Source organism: Erpetoichthys calabaricus, chromosome 7 (assembly GCF_900747795.2).
Source record: "Erpetoichthys calabaricus chromosome 7, fErpCal1.3, whole genome shotgun sequence".
In the NCBI taxonomy this organism is placed as follows: domain Eukaryota; kingdom Metazoa; phylum Chordata; class Cladistia; order Polypteriformes; family Polypteridae; genus Erpetoichthys; species Erpetoichthys calabaricus.
The window spans coordinates 116362429-116378600 of NC_041400.2; the positions used below are offsets into that span (position 1 = coordinate 116362429).

Sequence of the window (16172 nt, forward strand, 5' to 3'; positions counted from 1 at the left end):
CCTGGGTTTGGTTTACCGTATAAACAATTTAAAGAGATTGTTATTTTTATGGGAATTGTTATTTATGGGAATTGTTACATATGCATTATTTTCATTTTTACTTTGAAACTTTTGTAAAAACAATAGTTTTCCCTTATTTCTTTCCCTGGGCGTAGTTAAATCTGTTTCTTGTGGGACTTATAACGCTGCTTGCGTTGTGAAGGGGGGGTCTGAACACACGCTAAAGAGATGCGATCGTTTCAGCTGTTGTCTTGCTGCTGCTGCTGGCCAGCTGTGTGTTGTGCTTGTCACGTGTTGCGTCAATCACTTAAAAGCCTGTACAGCAGCTGTCCTTTTGCCACTTCGCGTTTCTGCTGCTAGCATTTTGAAGAAGAAGGAAGGGGGTGGGGGTTGAGGGCTGAACGAACGCTAAGGGGAAGAGCTCGGATCATCTGCTGGCTTGTTGCAGCTGCTGCTGGCAAGCTGCGTGTTCTGCTTGTCGTTGTTTTAAGAACTGGGAGCACCTGAAGTGTGTCTGCCAAAAGCATTCCAACAACTGTGAGGTTAGATGTCCGTGAACTTGTTTTAAATTGTAAGTAGGGCGTGACGTGCAAAAGTCACCGTCTCACGGGTTTTGCTTCCTAAGGTTGTAATGTGTGGTCTCGCGCGTTGTCAAAGTGTCTCTCCTTGAGATGATCTGGTCTCGATCGCTTTGCTCAACCCCCCAACCCCCAAGGAGGCGTACTACGCTCCTCCCACTTCGCGTCTCTCCTGCTCGCGTTGTGAAGCAGCACAAAGCCAGTAGCTGATCCGTCCGTTTCTCCTTAGTATACGTTCAGCTCCCCCCAGCTGAACGTACACTAAGGAGAAGCAGACAGATCAGCTACTGGCTTTGTGCTGCTTCTGCCAAGATGCCTGTTCTTCTTGTCGCTCTTCATGTCGGTCATTTAAAAGCCTGTACAGCAGGTGTCCTTCTGTCTCACTGCCTTGTCTTGCATGACGTTAAAATGTCTCTCGTGGGACGTCAAATTGTCTTCCAAGAAGATCACATCTCATCTCCCTGGTCTCCCTGCCAAGATTTTTTTTTTATAATAGAGAGATGTTACTCATATCCTTAGCCCGACATCCACATATCATATGTGTTTACAAAGTGTGTTTTAATAAGTTTACATGTGTTTAAAGCGTGTGGGAGGGGTAGTTTAAGGCTTAAACTATAAAAAAAATGTTTATTTACTGTATATGGTCTTTCTATATCGCGGATTTTCACCTATCGCTGATGGGTCTGGAACATCACTTCCGTGATAGGCAGGGAATCACTGTATAGGGTTTTTGTAATACAATACAGAATGCAGTACATATACAGTATGTATGCAGTGCATTATGCAGTATACATATAACAAGAATTCTTTCCATCTATTAAGGATATTAGCTGTATTTACTGTTTTAGTGTAAAGTTATTATAATTGCATATATATCAGTTACAGTTTCACTCTATTATGGTGTATCAATCATTGGCACATTATATCGCACATTGTGCCATTGTCTGTAAAAATGTGTGGTCACAGTGATCACATATCTTAATGATCACCAGCTGAAACCTGACCTGACCGGAGTTGACAAATATAAAATATAAAATAGAAGGTTTTAAGTACAATACCTTCTTTTCATTTCTCTTGTAATACGAATTTTACACTATGACTTACTTGGTTTGCAAACAGAAGTGACTACAATAGTTAATTCTGCCACACTATCCAATAATCATATGTAATGTGTGTATATATACACTTAGGGTGAATTCTTTTAAACTTTATAACTTCTCCACAGGTTTTAAACTGAAAAAAAATGTAACTTTATACTTTTTAAAGACTGATTATTTCACATTTTATTGACTATATCATAATTCCAGAGGGTCACAAGATTACACACACTTTGTTAACTATACCTTTAAACAGCTTGGAAAATTCCAGAAAATGGTGTCAAGCCTTTATACAATTAGCCTAGTTTGAGTCAACATGTGGGATGTATGTTAAGGCCTACCATCAAACTCATTGCCTCGTGGCTTCACATAATGAGAAAATCAAAAGAAATTGGACAACACAGCCATCATACTGTTCAGGAAGGAGACTCGTTCTGTCTCCTAAAAAAGAATGTTACTTCGGGACAAAAAGTGCAAATCAATCCCAGAACAACAGCAAAGGACCTTGTTGCAATGCTGGTGGAAACAGGTAGATAAGCATTGATACCCACAGTTAATGAAGTCCTATATTGACATAACTGGTAAGGCTGCTCAGCAAGGAAGAAGCCACTGCTCCAGAGCCACCATAAAAAAGCCACATGATGGCAACAGTTTTACCTTCTTGAGAAATGTCCTGTGGTCTGATGAATCGAAGATCAAACTGTTTGGCCATAATGCCCATCGTTATGTTTGGAGGTAAAAAGGGTGAGGCTTGCAAGCCAAAGAACACCATTACAACTGTCAAGCATGGTGGGTATTGTGGGGTTGCTTTGCTGCAGGAGGGACTGGTACACTTCACAAAATAGATGACATCATGAGGAAGGAAAATTATGTAGATGTACTGCAACAACATCTCAAGAGCTCAGCAAGGAAGTTGAAGCTCAGTCAAAAATAGGACTTCCAAATGGACAATGTACCTCCAACATTGTAGCAAAATGGCTTAAGGACAACAAGCTCAAGGTATTGGAGTTATCATCACAAAGCCCTGACTTCTGTGTGGGAAGAACTGAAAAAGTGTGGGCAAACAAGGAGGCCTACAGACCTGTCCCGGGCCAATGGGCCAGAATTCCAGCAACTTATTGTAAGAAGCTTGTGGAAGGGTACCCAAAAAGTTTTGTTTCAAGTTAAACCATTTAAAGGCAATGCTACCAAATATTAACAAAGCGTATATAAACTTGTGACCCACTAGAACTGTAATATAGTCAATAAAAAGTGAAATAATCTGTCTGTGAACATTGTTGGAAAAATGTACTTTTGCCCTGCCCAAAGTTGATGTCCTAAACGATATACCAAATTTATAGTTTGTTAGTATAAAATCTGTAGAGGGGTTATAAAGTGAGTTCTAAAGAATTCACCCTAGGTGTAGGTAAACTTCTGATTTCAACTGTATAGATAGGTATACAGTACCTTTTTCAACCCTTGCAAACATGTGCAGTTTTTAATATCTGGAAAACATTTGGGATTAAATTGCTTAGAGATCTTTATATAGACAACATCTTTACATCCTATGAACAATTACATTCCACATTAAAATTTCCAGCAACACATTTCTTTCACTATCTTCAAATTAGAAACTTTGTCAAACAAAACCTGCCTGATTTTCCCCATCTCCCACCTTCCTCTATGCTGGGAAAAAATATTGCTCAGTCTCGAGGACTCAGACAGCATTTCGGCAATATACAAAAATATTTTACAGTCCCTCCCTTTCAAGGATCCAAGAGGACAATGGGAAAAGGATCTCTCACTCAACATCTCAGAAAAAGAGTGGAAGGCAGCAATGCAGAGAATTCATTTGAGCTCCATATGTGCAAAGCATACAATTCTCATATGTAAGGCACCCAGCGTAGGCTTTCTGGGCTTGATCTCTCTGATAGGGCAAGGAGATCAGCAGTCCTGGACTTCATATATCACCGGGAGTGGGCTGCTGTGCTTTTGGAAAGTAGTGAGGATGCCTCCATAGACCTCTGGCAGCACTTGTAGCAGGCCCTGCTCACAGGTTAGGGATTAGGACGTGCTGTACAGCCTGGGAGTGCCTGAAGGTTGTTGCTGGGAATTTGGTCCGTCTTTTTGTTTCTGTGGCCATCACAAGGGCCGGCAGAGAGATAGGAGACTGATTTGTACTTTGTCTACTCTGTTAGTTCACTTTGGTACAGCAAAATTAAGGATGAAGTTATGATAGCGTTATATGCAGTTTGCTCTGAATGAAGGATTTCAGAAAACACTTTTTAAAAAAGTGATGATTAAACTAATGTAGTTGGTAATAAAAGGTTACAGCATGTCATATTTATTAAGCTTATTCGCTGTGTGATTAGTAGTATTTTTAAAGTCAATTCTGAATGACACATGAAACAAATGTAACAACACTGAAACTGGTGATGTGCTCAGATTTACTTTTTCTAGTTAAGATTCTGGCTGCTGCATTCTGCACTAATTGCAGTCGATTGAAGTCTATCTTAGGTGAGCATTACAGTAATCTAGTTGCCTAAAAACAATAAAGCAAACTGATTTTTCAGCGTCTTGTAAAGTTATAAGGGAACCTTTGCTGTTTTCCTCAAGTGCAAAAATGCAGTCCTCGTAATCTGTTTTTTAGGCAGTTTAAAAAATTAGATTGGCCTCTTCAGCTTCAACATAACTGAAGCTGAGGCATTTTGTCACAAAAAAAGCAACAGTTAAAACCAGAGTTATGGAAAAAGCTAAAAGGCGTTTGGTCATATTTACCACAGCAATAAAACAATAAGGTGAGTTGTTTCAATTTTGCATGCAATAGAAGGCCAAACAAAACACTAACAATCTTTGTACTTTTCATTGTATCAATGTTTGTGTTTATACTGACATTATATAGTGTTTTCATTACCAAATACACAGTTAATGTCTAGCCTTAGCTTTAAAAATAATTGTTCAGGGTATCTGAAGACTTCTGCACAATACTGTACTTTAATAAACTTGGTGGTCATCTAGCAGTGGCTTTCATTCTGTCACTCAAATATAACAGCAGTGATGTCATCTTCAGTAGAATTATGTCACTTTTTCCTTCTTTTTTCCCCTAGGGGCCAGATATTATTTTTGTACCTACTGTATGTTTGAACGAGAAGACATTTTTTTTCTGGGAACATTCAGCAATGCAAAAATGGTTTATATCCTTGTACACATCTAAGCATCCACACTATTCTATCTGTGATTTATTGGGACATCTTGCGATTCTGATGCCCTGAAAACTTAATTACATAGGTACAAGAATGGCATGTTTGGTCAAACCATACATTTCTCACAACTGTGTATCATAATGTCTGTTATCAATACATATATTGATAAAATATTTTAATAAAGCAAATTTGTTAAAATAGAATTCATATATGCATATCAGCAAGATTTAAAGGCTACTATAATTATGGGACCAGACGTCATCCTTTCTTGACATTGTAGGTTAACTTAATGAGCAGGTCCAAAATACACAAAAGTGCAACATTTGCAGGGGCTTCATGTTTGTATTCAGACCCTTAATTTGCAGACCACTTTCACCTTCCAGGGTTTACATTGCTTTAGAAAAAAAACTAAATGTGCTTTGCATGTTGGGGGCTTATGATTCAATGATGTGTTGCACAATCTATGTCAAAAGTAACTAGATTTTTTTAAATCGAAGTTAAAACGCAATGCAGGAAGCAGTCTTTTAAAAAAAATCAATGTTAAGCCCAAGCCCGGTGCTTTTTTTTACATTAGCGACTCACCTGCTTCTCCCATGCGGGCCCTTGCAACAGGCGAGACGCTCTCTCTGCAGCTGAACTTCTCAGTACCTGCTTCTACTACTGTCAGTCGCCTTACCGATCCTTGGCTCCGGTCGGCTCCCCCTGACAGTGACTTGGGATTCCCCAACGACCAAGGCTCTTGACGTTGGGGACACCACGTCCCAAGTCCCGACTCCCGCTGCCTTCCGCGGCCTCATGCGGAGAGTCTCCCACCTTCCAGTCACTCCCGCTCTCCGAAGTAATCTCAACGGTAGCGACCACATCTACTACGTTTTTACATTGTGCTGCTGTCCATGTGATATTTCAGTTTTTCTTTTTCAATAAATCTGCAACAATTTCAAAAATTCTTTTTTTTGTCTGTCAATATGGGGTGCTGTGTGTACATTAATGAGGAAAAAAATTAAATGATTTTAGCAAATGGCTGCAATATAACAAAGAGTGAAAAATTGAAGGGGGTCTGAATACTTTCCGTACCCACTGTAATTACGTTTTCCTGTCTCTGAGATCCAGAGTTCATAAAACCAGCTTACGTTTGTGAAACCACCTCTGAAGCAGGAGGCTATAGTGAAGTATGTCTGCATAATTTTACAATCAGGAATATGGGGGTTGTAGCAAAGTGTCTTTGTGAAACCATAAACTGTGTACGTGCTTTGTGGCAGCAGTTCTTATTAGTAAAAACACTCAAGAGTCAAGTAACACAGCAGCATTGCGATCACTCTGAACTTAAAACTCCTCTGAGCTTTTGCACTAATTTTCAAAATATTTAGGCAGTTCTTATCTGAATACAAAAGCATTTACAAGGAAATAATAGGCCCTTTTAACATATATAAGGAATAAAGTATCTTTATAAAAGTCCACACTAGTACGTTTTTGTTTAAAAATGCAGACATAGTCTCAGTTTTCACCTTTGATCCACACTGCCCTGGTGTTTTTAACCACAGAAAACAGACATTTGAAAAAGCTCTCTGCATACTTCTTAAAACGCCAGCTGGGAGTTGCAATGTACTGTACATGGGCAACAACATGAACTTTTCAAAACACAGAACTCTAATGTCATTTTGATTTGTTCGCACTTACTGTGTAGCTCATCCATGACTGGACCCTGCTCACTACATCCTGATTGGTCACCCTTCCTAGAGGAAAATCATATAGCGGACATAGAAGAGTTGTTGTCACTTGTCTTGTTTGGTTGCTAACCTGTATGCGTGTTGTATAGCTTGAATATCGCATACATACACAAAAGGGAAATTATTTACCGGTTGCTACAGTTTTACGATAGGCCAGTGCCATTACCATCCTGTCAAAGATTTTTCCACTGATGCACGCATTTGCCCAGTGTAGGTGAACATCTACATCATATGCATTTTTAGTCATTTTAATTGTGGACAAATATACTTTTGTAAACGATGAGAAAATGCTAGTATGGATGGAAATTGTTTTCATTTAAAAACTGATGTGAATGTTTCCTAAGTCACGGTTTTAAACGTTACAAGAAAAGTTCTGCTCCTTTGTCCTACAGTTAGTATCCAAGTCTGCTTTTACTGTTGATGATTCAATAGCTTCTGAAATTTAAGAAGTGGGGCGGCACGGTGGCGCAGTGGGTAGCGCTGCTGCCTTGCAGTTGGGAGACCTGGGGACCTGGGTTCGCTTCCCGGGTCCTCCCTGCGTGGAGTTTGCATGTTCTCCCCGTGTCTGCGTGGGTTTCCTCCGAGCACTCCGGTTTCCTCCCACAGTCCAAAGACATGCAGGTTAGGTGGACTGGTGATTCTAAATTGGCCCTAGTGTGTGCTTGGTGTGTGGGTGTGTTTGTGTGTGTCCTGCGGTGGGTTGGCACCCTGCCTAAGATTGGTTCCTGCCTTATGCCCTGTGTTGGCTGGGATTGGCTCCAGCAGACCCCCGTGACCCTGTGTTCGGCTTCAGCGGGTTGGAAAATGGATGGATGGATGGATTTAAGAAGTGTTTAAGGTTTATGTAGCATGTTTTTGCAATATTCCTGGAATTTAATTTTATTTTCAAATTAACAGTGTAAGTAAGTAAGTAAAGTATGAGTCTGTCAATGTTGAATGCACTTGGTGCTGGTTCGAGTATTTCTGCAATAGCATTCAGAACATCTTTTTATGTTGTTAGGCTGGCACCTTTTTAACCTTTTTGTCAAGTTTATAATAAAATGGCATAATTCAAATACTAGTTGCTCAGTTTCTCTTGGTGCATACTAAATTGAACTGTGTCTGTAAAGAAAGTATTTCTTGTAGACATCGGCAATAGATGATATTGCACATTTTTGCTGAACAAATAAACTCAACTCAGTTTAACACCAGTCATTTTTGTAGAGCTCCACAGTAGACATTGCAAACTAATCATGAAGTTTAGATTTAATAAACCTGTTGCCCTCCTTGTTTTGCCATTTCTTTTGAGCAGACATAAAATATTATTAGTCCCCTCAGCTCAGGCATGAGGACCCACTCAATTTCAGCATATTACCAAGTGGAAGAATAGGAACTAAAATAAGGACTTTCTCATTAACTGTGAATGAAGAGAGAAGAACCCAGGGCAGAGTCCCCTTCCACCCCGACCTGGGTGAGGAGAAATGTGGAGTACAGGAGATCACCACTCCTGTGTGCAGCAGGCACCCCTCAGAGTGCCTCCTGAACAGTTCTGGCATATGTCTCCAGAATTACATTAGTTTTAAAGAAACACATGCATTTGTGCAGAGGTATATTTAGTAAAATATTCATCTGTTAGTAGTAGGAAATTAAGCTGTTAAGTGTGCACTGACCTAGTCAAGCTTTCTGTTCAGAAATAATGTCATTGTAACTGCGAGATCTGATAAAAAGTAACACATTATCCAAATTTAAAAAAGTAGCTGATTCAGGAAGATCTATGAGGCATTCAAAAAATATTGCCTTATATATGGGCGAAGCCATCTTTATGTATCAGAGACTTTATGATATTTTAAGAAATGCAAAACTATTAAAGTAGGATTTAGTACAAAGCTTAAAGTTTCCAACCATCTTGTCTTTGATTGCACCTATTGTGAACTAAGGAAAAAACGTGAACTAAAAAGAATTTATTATTAACCATTACGGGCATAATCATTAGCCAGTTTAGTCTCACTACACTAACATAACCTCACAATGGCAGAGATTACTTCACAAGTGACAGAAAGGCATTATGTTTTGAATCAGTATGTACCATCCATCCACCCTCTATCCATTTATTGAAAACAGGGCTGCAAGGATTGTGGATGCTATCCCCACAAGTATCTGGCACAAGGCAGGACTCCTTTTTATTATTATTGGCAAAACTAGAATGAAATACCTGTCCACCCATCATTTCTTCAACCTCAACTGACCGTTAATTTTCAAATGTGTGTTATGTTTTAGCCGGGGTTCCTTCCCTGTTTTATGTTTGTATTTCTTTTCTTTGTCTTTTTCACTCATTTTTCAGTGTTGGTCATTTCTTATAATCGTTTATATATTAATACTAGCTGTGTTACCTGGCTTTGCGTGGGAAATTCCCTAAGACAATGGGCCTTGGTTATAGTGCAGAGGGTTAATTGGATGAATCTGAAGCACTATGCAAGTAACTAAGTACTTTTCTGCGTATAATATTTGTATAATAATATCTGAAATGTGTTTTCCTTTTTCCTTAATATGTATAGCAAATGGTAAATGGTTGGCATTTATGAAATGAGTTGAACTGTAAACACTGTACAGAAAGGAATAGGTGATATTAGATATAATTAGATATAATGTCATTAACTATGTACAGCAACATTTATGTATCTAGCACATTTTCATACAACAGCTCAAAGTGCTTTACAAGATGACAAAAAGGAAGTTACAAAACAAGGTAAAGTCAGATGGCTGGGAGAACAGTAAAAACAAAATCAGCAGGGGTTCCAAGGCCAAAAGACTGTCCAGCCCCCACTGGGCATTCTACCTAACATAAATGTTCCTAAATCAAACCTCTTTGTTTTTAAGCTTCACATGATAGGATTTGATGAAGCTGGTCTCATGAACAGCTGAGGCATCGGCCTCTTGGAGTTACATCATGCCTGATGCAGCTATGGAGGAAGTTTTTCATAGTTTTGAGCTTCTTGGATAGCTGAAGTTTCCCATCATCTAATACATTTGATAGTCTTCTCCAAAGATCATATGAATAGGAGCAAAGCTCTGTGATACGGTTTGCATATTTATAGCTGGAAATCCACAAAGGGAGACAATGACTCGCATATCTTAAAATAGATTTTTATTGCTGAGGTTTCGACAGCCTACAAGCTGTCATCATCAGAAGAAATTGATTATTCATACTGGAATCAAAGGCAATATATATCAAATGAGGGGGTGAGGATGCAAGAGGGGGACCAATAAGGTGGGGTTCAGAGGGTGATGGTCATAAAGTCTTTTTATTATTTAGATGTTCTTCTTTTTAAACCTGCATATGCTGGATTTATGTCCAAATGTCTGCTAGTGACATTTTAATTTGAGAGCCACGATTCAAGCAGTTCTCTGGCACTTTTAGTATTAGCTTTGAATTTTACTTGCACTGAATCCCATTTTAATGTGTGTCCATCAGCACATGCTACCAAACTATTGTTGAAATTGTATGTGCTTAAATCAGATATCGGTGGTCCTTTCTTCTGACCGCATTGCAATGTTCCTGTATACGTGTGGCAAGTTTTTTTGATGTTTGTCCAATGTTTACAGCTGGGCATGGTAGTACTAAAAGTGCCAGAGAACAGGCTGAAACGTGGCTATCTAATGAAAACGCCATTAACAGACATGTGGACATGAACCCAGCATATGCAGGCTTGAAAAGAAGAACATGCACATAATAAATAAGACTTTATGACCAACACCCTCTGAACCTCACCTTATCAATTCTACACCTCATCAATTTTTCTGTTCATACATTGTTTAGTAACTATGTTTAATGCTGTTACATTTGGATTAATGCTTTTGTCTATGTTTCTGCTCTTCTTCTTGGATTACTGCTTTTAGATTGTGGATTGAGTTTGCTTGCCTTAGATTGTCTTTTTTGGCACATACTATTTACCTTATTGAATGTTTTTGTTATTTTTTGTATTGTTCATTAAACTCTAATTTTATAGATTTGTATTGTGACCTGTTTCTCAAGCCAACAAGTTTTTACAGTTTTCTGCTTTCCCTTGAGAGGTACGTTGATATGTTTGAGACATTCTATTACATTTTGAATATTTGAAGCCAAAACTCCTTTAGGTCCAGTGTAGGCCAAAGCTGGCTAGCAAAGTTTGGGGTCAAGCTGCCTTGTGTGAGGCCTATTCTGTGTTGGTCCCTCAAGGTTCTGGTGTGGTTTAAAAGACTTTTCAAAGGCCTCATGCCATTTTGCCATTTTGTGTGCTTCTTCTTCATAACAAAATATCTACATACTAATGCAATATCTAACTTCAGTGAATTGAGTGGCAGTAGCCCTTTTTTAATTTGTGGTCCAACATTCTAGTTAATGACATTTCAGGTTCAAGGTTTTTATTTAGTCATGTTTACACTAACAAAACAAAAACACTCAGTTGCTTCCAAAACAGATAGAAATGAAAAAAAACAAACAAATAGTGACAAGTTGGGTTAAAAGTTACACAGAAATTCTAAGTACTAGGGTGTTGTACTGTGTTAGCCATTGTGAATGTAGAGAAAAGCCAAGCAAAATGACACCTTTTATTGGCTAACTAAAAAGATTACAATATGCAAGCTTTCGAGGCAACTCAGGCCCCTTCTTCAGGCAAGATGTAATTGCCTGAAGAAGGGGCCTGAGTTGCCTCGAAAGCTTGCATATTGTGATCTTTTTAGTTAGCCAATAAAAGGTGTCATTTTGCTTGACTTTTCTCTACAGAAATTCTAAAATATTTACATCATTTGACTACTTCTAGCAGTCTGATAGTGTGTAATTATTTCAAAATAGTTACATGATACATGTGAAACCTTTATCTTCAATATTCCTTATCAAAAAGCCATATAATGCTGGGAAGACAGGAAGCTCTTATGCAATTTGTAAGAGACTTTAAAGTGATTATCCTCCCTGATTTACTGACGTTAAATTCTTAATTGGAATAAGACATGTAATGAATGATTATAGCTACACTGCTTTTGTTTCTACAATTCAATACAATTTCTACAATTCATACTTATTAATGGCATAAATATCGAGTGTCCATTTTAGATGGATGCTTTAAGCTTCCCAGAAACTTTTAAAGGCTTTTCAGAAAATTGTCATGAATCTGTCTTTCTTATTTTTGTATGTTCCTGGTTATTTTTGTTTATATTTTTCAATTTTATGGTGCTGCTATTTAATAGTAACATTTTGTACTGAAGATGCCATATTGTTTGTGGAAACAACACCTGTTGCTAGTCACATGATATTTGACCTATGATGTCATCACCCTGTCCCAATAAAAGATATCGATGTGTGTAACCTGATGTCTTAGTTTTGGGATTCCAACTATAAAAGACAAACTTCTTTTTCTTAATGGTTTTGTAAAGAATTGGCTACTTTGTGGTTTTCAACTTCTGGGGTTATTTCTGACTTTTTTTTTTAATTTTGATGATTGGTATTTTTTGACTTTCCTCCAGTATCTGTTATGATTTTTGTCCATTTTTACCTTTACTTGGTTTTCCTGAGGTTACGATATTCATGTTTGTATCGTTTGGTGTTTTTTAAAACCCAAGGAAACCAATTTTGCAGTCAGAGTATTACTTAGAGCTTCCATTTTGAAGTTGATAATTTTTTATGTCTTTTCCAGCATCATTTTGTTCAACAATGGACACCACCATTTTGTGGCTTTTTGCGTCATCCGTTTCCATTGAGACTCTTCTATGAGGCACTGGGGTTGCGCCAGCTGTGATCACCACAAAACAGTCACTTGTATCCAAAATTATCCCAAACCTAGCGACCCACTTTTCTTAAAATTTGGATTATTGGTTATTCAAACAAAGCTCTACCTTTCGATATTTAATTTACAATTTGACTCTGATGCTTTCTGTTTTTAACTTTCGGTTTTGACCCTTGCATAGCCTTCACTCTGTTATTTCTCCTGCACTCCACTGCTGTTTTAGGGACTGGCTTGCCTTTTTTCAGTCAGTATAGTATCGTTGATATTCTTCCTGTCCCTGACCCTGTGTTTCCATCTGCTCAGTCCTTTCAATTAGTCCATCTTCTGGTCTCGTTTATTTTACATCTCACTATTCTGGCCCCAGTTGCCAGCAGGACCATTACAAAAGTTATATATTGTTATATTATTTAACTTATGAAAAAAATGTAAAAGCAAAACTTTTCAAATCTTGAAATAACTAAGTGAATGAAGTTGGGAATAGCTTTCCCCACCTTCCACTCCCACCCACCCCTGTGTCTGTTGAAATACTGGAATGTACAAGTCCTGATAAAAATGAATACAGTGCTACTTCTCTAGGAAGGCAGAGGTTGTTTTGTGTTTCCGTAGTTTCAGGCCAGACAATACAGAAATGCTAAGCTACTTATACTGATCAGCAGCTTTGAGGGGCTTCGCCATCTCTTATGTCAATTACAATTTGGACTGCCATGTGCTCATTTAGCCACAACATAACCTTGTACACGGAGCTACTGACAATTTGTCCTAAAACCTAGGTTTAGATATTGTATTCATTTTAGCAAATTGCCCCAAAACCAAAGCTTTGTGAATGTGTCAGAAAAGTACAGGAATTGCAGATAATACCAATTTCTCTTTCCTGTTTTTAGTTCCCTTTTTTCCACGTTTTTTTTTAAATGTGATGCTTTACGAACCAGACCAAAGTCACACTTCACATTTCAAATGGCATCAACTTAAAATATAAACTGAATCATTGAGTGTCACACGCAGAAAAATTCACATATGAAAACAAATGTAAACATCCTAACCCATATACACTGTCTTCTGAATTTTGCTGTATTAAATAAGGCATTTTTTAATTATTGTTTTTATCAAAAATTCCAATTTCAGTTAAATATACTGCACATAAACATAAATATAATGCATATTTCCACTTATAAGCCCACACACTATACATTATTACAGATGCAACATTTTGTTCTTTATCTTGGCTGTTTTTGCCAGTTTATGATCATGGGAACCAGACTATACCTGAAAGACCAAAAACAACCCAGAAAGAGGCTCCATTCCATCACAGAACAAATATGCACATATTGGGACAACTTGGATTCATCAGTTCACCTAACAGTTTTGACTTTGGGATAATCATTTGTTTAAACACTATTTCCTGGGTTTAATCAGTTGCCTCTTTAATTTTTTTTTCCTTCATTCTCTATGGTTTTCTTTAGCATGAGTCCCAATTCTTTCATAGCATCTGAAACCACCTACACCCTCATCTTCCTCACCCTCTGTCATCACATCTTGATGCTTATCTTCAACTAATCATCGTCTGACTTTCACTTCAGATGTCCAAATCACCATAGTCTTAAAACCCACACAGACACAGTGACACACGTGCAAATTCCACACAGGCAATGACCAGGCCGACACTTGAAAACCGGACCATGGAGCAGGGAAGCAGTAGTGACAATCACTAAAAAAAAAACAGCAAATCACAGAATCACATGCCATAATAAATCAAAAAAGAGATTTTTGTTACTTTGAGAAAAGACTCTACTCTTTATCTGTCAGCCTTGAAGCGTACACTTCTGTTATCTGCAATGTGATCACCATACATATATGCACAGAATCTTTTAATAGTGAGCCAAGCAGCTGACACAGAAATTGTGAAGACTATATTACCTGTGCATATACACAAGACAGGCGGCACAGTGGCGCAGTGGTAGCGCTGCTGCCTCGCAGTAAGGAGACCCAGGTTTGTTTCCCGGGTCCTCCCTGTGTGGAGTTTGCATGTTCTCCCCGTATCTGTGTGGGTTTCCTTCGGGTGCTCTGGTTTCCTCCCACAGTCCATGAAACCTTCCGTTATCCCAGACAGGTTGCCTGTCCTTCCTCCTGGGCACCCATACCATTTATACAGTGCATGTAGAGGATGTGCAGACTGTACATACTGGAGCCACCTAGACACAGCAGTACTAACCACTGTGTCACTCCTGAAATAATTACTCCAATTCAAATTATTATGATATAACAATATCACACGTAAATGTACCCAGAGTAAACCCTCTCCTGCATTCAGAATAAAGGTACTGTATTATGTTTTACAAACAGTGTGCAATTTCCTTCAGAAAGCAACAGATTGTTTCCTATAAAGTGTCTTCCCATTTGACACGGATCATTCAGTAGGTGCTCTTCTATTAATGAACACCTGTCCACTGGTCTAATTACAGTCTTAGGTCTGGCTTTGGATGTCGGATATCAGATGATTTTGAGCCTCACTGACCTCTGCTTATCCAGAAAGTGGGTGGGGTGGCCCACTGGATTAAACAAAATAACACCGTTAAAGCTTTTAAATAACCAACCAGAGACTTAAGATAATGGATGGATGTGAGCAGGAACCTATTCTACGTAAGCTCCTATTTAAAGTGGAATAAAATTTGTGCTATTTCTAAGAGAGGTACAAACTCTTGATGTTAACGGTCACATTTTGCTATATAAACATAACCCTAACCCTATCCTTTGCAAATAATGTTAATGCCCTAATCCTATTACAGAACCAAAAGGAAAAACTCTGTCTAGGCAAAATAAAAAACAAAGACACCAGTTGCAAGTGATCTGTACTTCTTCACCAACAGGACCAAGCCTTACCTCAAGATGACCTCTTAGTGTCAAAGATTGCCTACAGACTTAAATTTGCATGTGTTCAAATACCCTCATCTATTATTAGCATTACTGGGTTTTAAAATCACAGACTGGGTTTCTGGTTAAAAACAAAATCACACAAGCAAATGTTCAGTACGCAGACTGGTAGGATTTTTGCCTAGGGCTATCTGAATATCAGAGCCAGAGGTTTATTATACATACTTTCATTCATGGTCACATAGAGGCAGAAAACAGCCATGGACAGGACAAAGGTTCAGTGACATTTAAATCAAGCGAAAAATAAAAATCTAATCACAAAAAATTGTTGCAAAGGCTAAAATTTGTGTCAAAGGAATCCCTACCCACACATTTCCCATTATACGGTGTATTAGATAGAAAGCAGAAGTTACATGGCAGTGGGTTGTTGCTTAGCAATTGAATCAACAGTAAGGGCACAGCATGATAACAAGGCCCTGCACCCCATTCACATTCGGTGAAGAATTTAGAGCATGCCTATTGTGGCCAAACTTCTCATGTATCCCAGGACATGGCTACTGAGAAGGGGTGCCATTTATCAGCTACAGATTTGGTGTCTGACTTACTTAAAAGCTCTTTATTTGCCTTGTATTTTAAAAATGACTGCATTTCTCAGTGCAGTAAGTTATTCAGATAGAGGGTGCAATGGCTTGCTAGGTATATTAGTACACCAGTCACATCAGTACTCTTCAAAGCAGACAAAATGTGACGTCTTGTGTTTGTGAAGCCCACTGCCTGTAAAAACAGCACTAGTCCTACTCAAACACACGTGCTATCAACATACTTTGCATTAACATCTGTGAAAAATCACCAGAAATAAAGAATAGAGTCCTCAAACAGAGACAAAGCTGCTACGTTTCACTTAAGAAAGTTTTTTGCATTTTGTTCAGGTTTTGCATCCTATGTGCTGTTCTAGCCGTTTCTTTGTTATTGGCGGTTTAAA

The 16172-nt window shown here is 38.4% G+C and overlaps 1 long non-coding RNA gene across 1 annotated transcript in view; it reads right to left on the bottom strand.

Annotated features, from left to right (window-relative positions):
* LOC127528867 (uncharacterized) overlaps positions 1–16172 on the bottom strand; it is a 67504-nt gene that overhangs the window by 19423 nt on the left and 31909 nt on the right. The gene's annotated exons all lie outside the window — the stretch shown is intronic.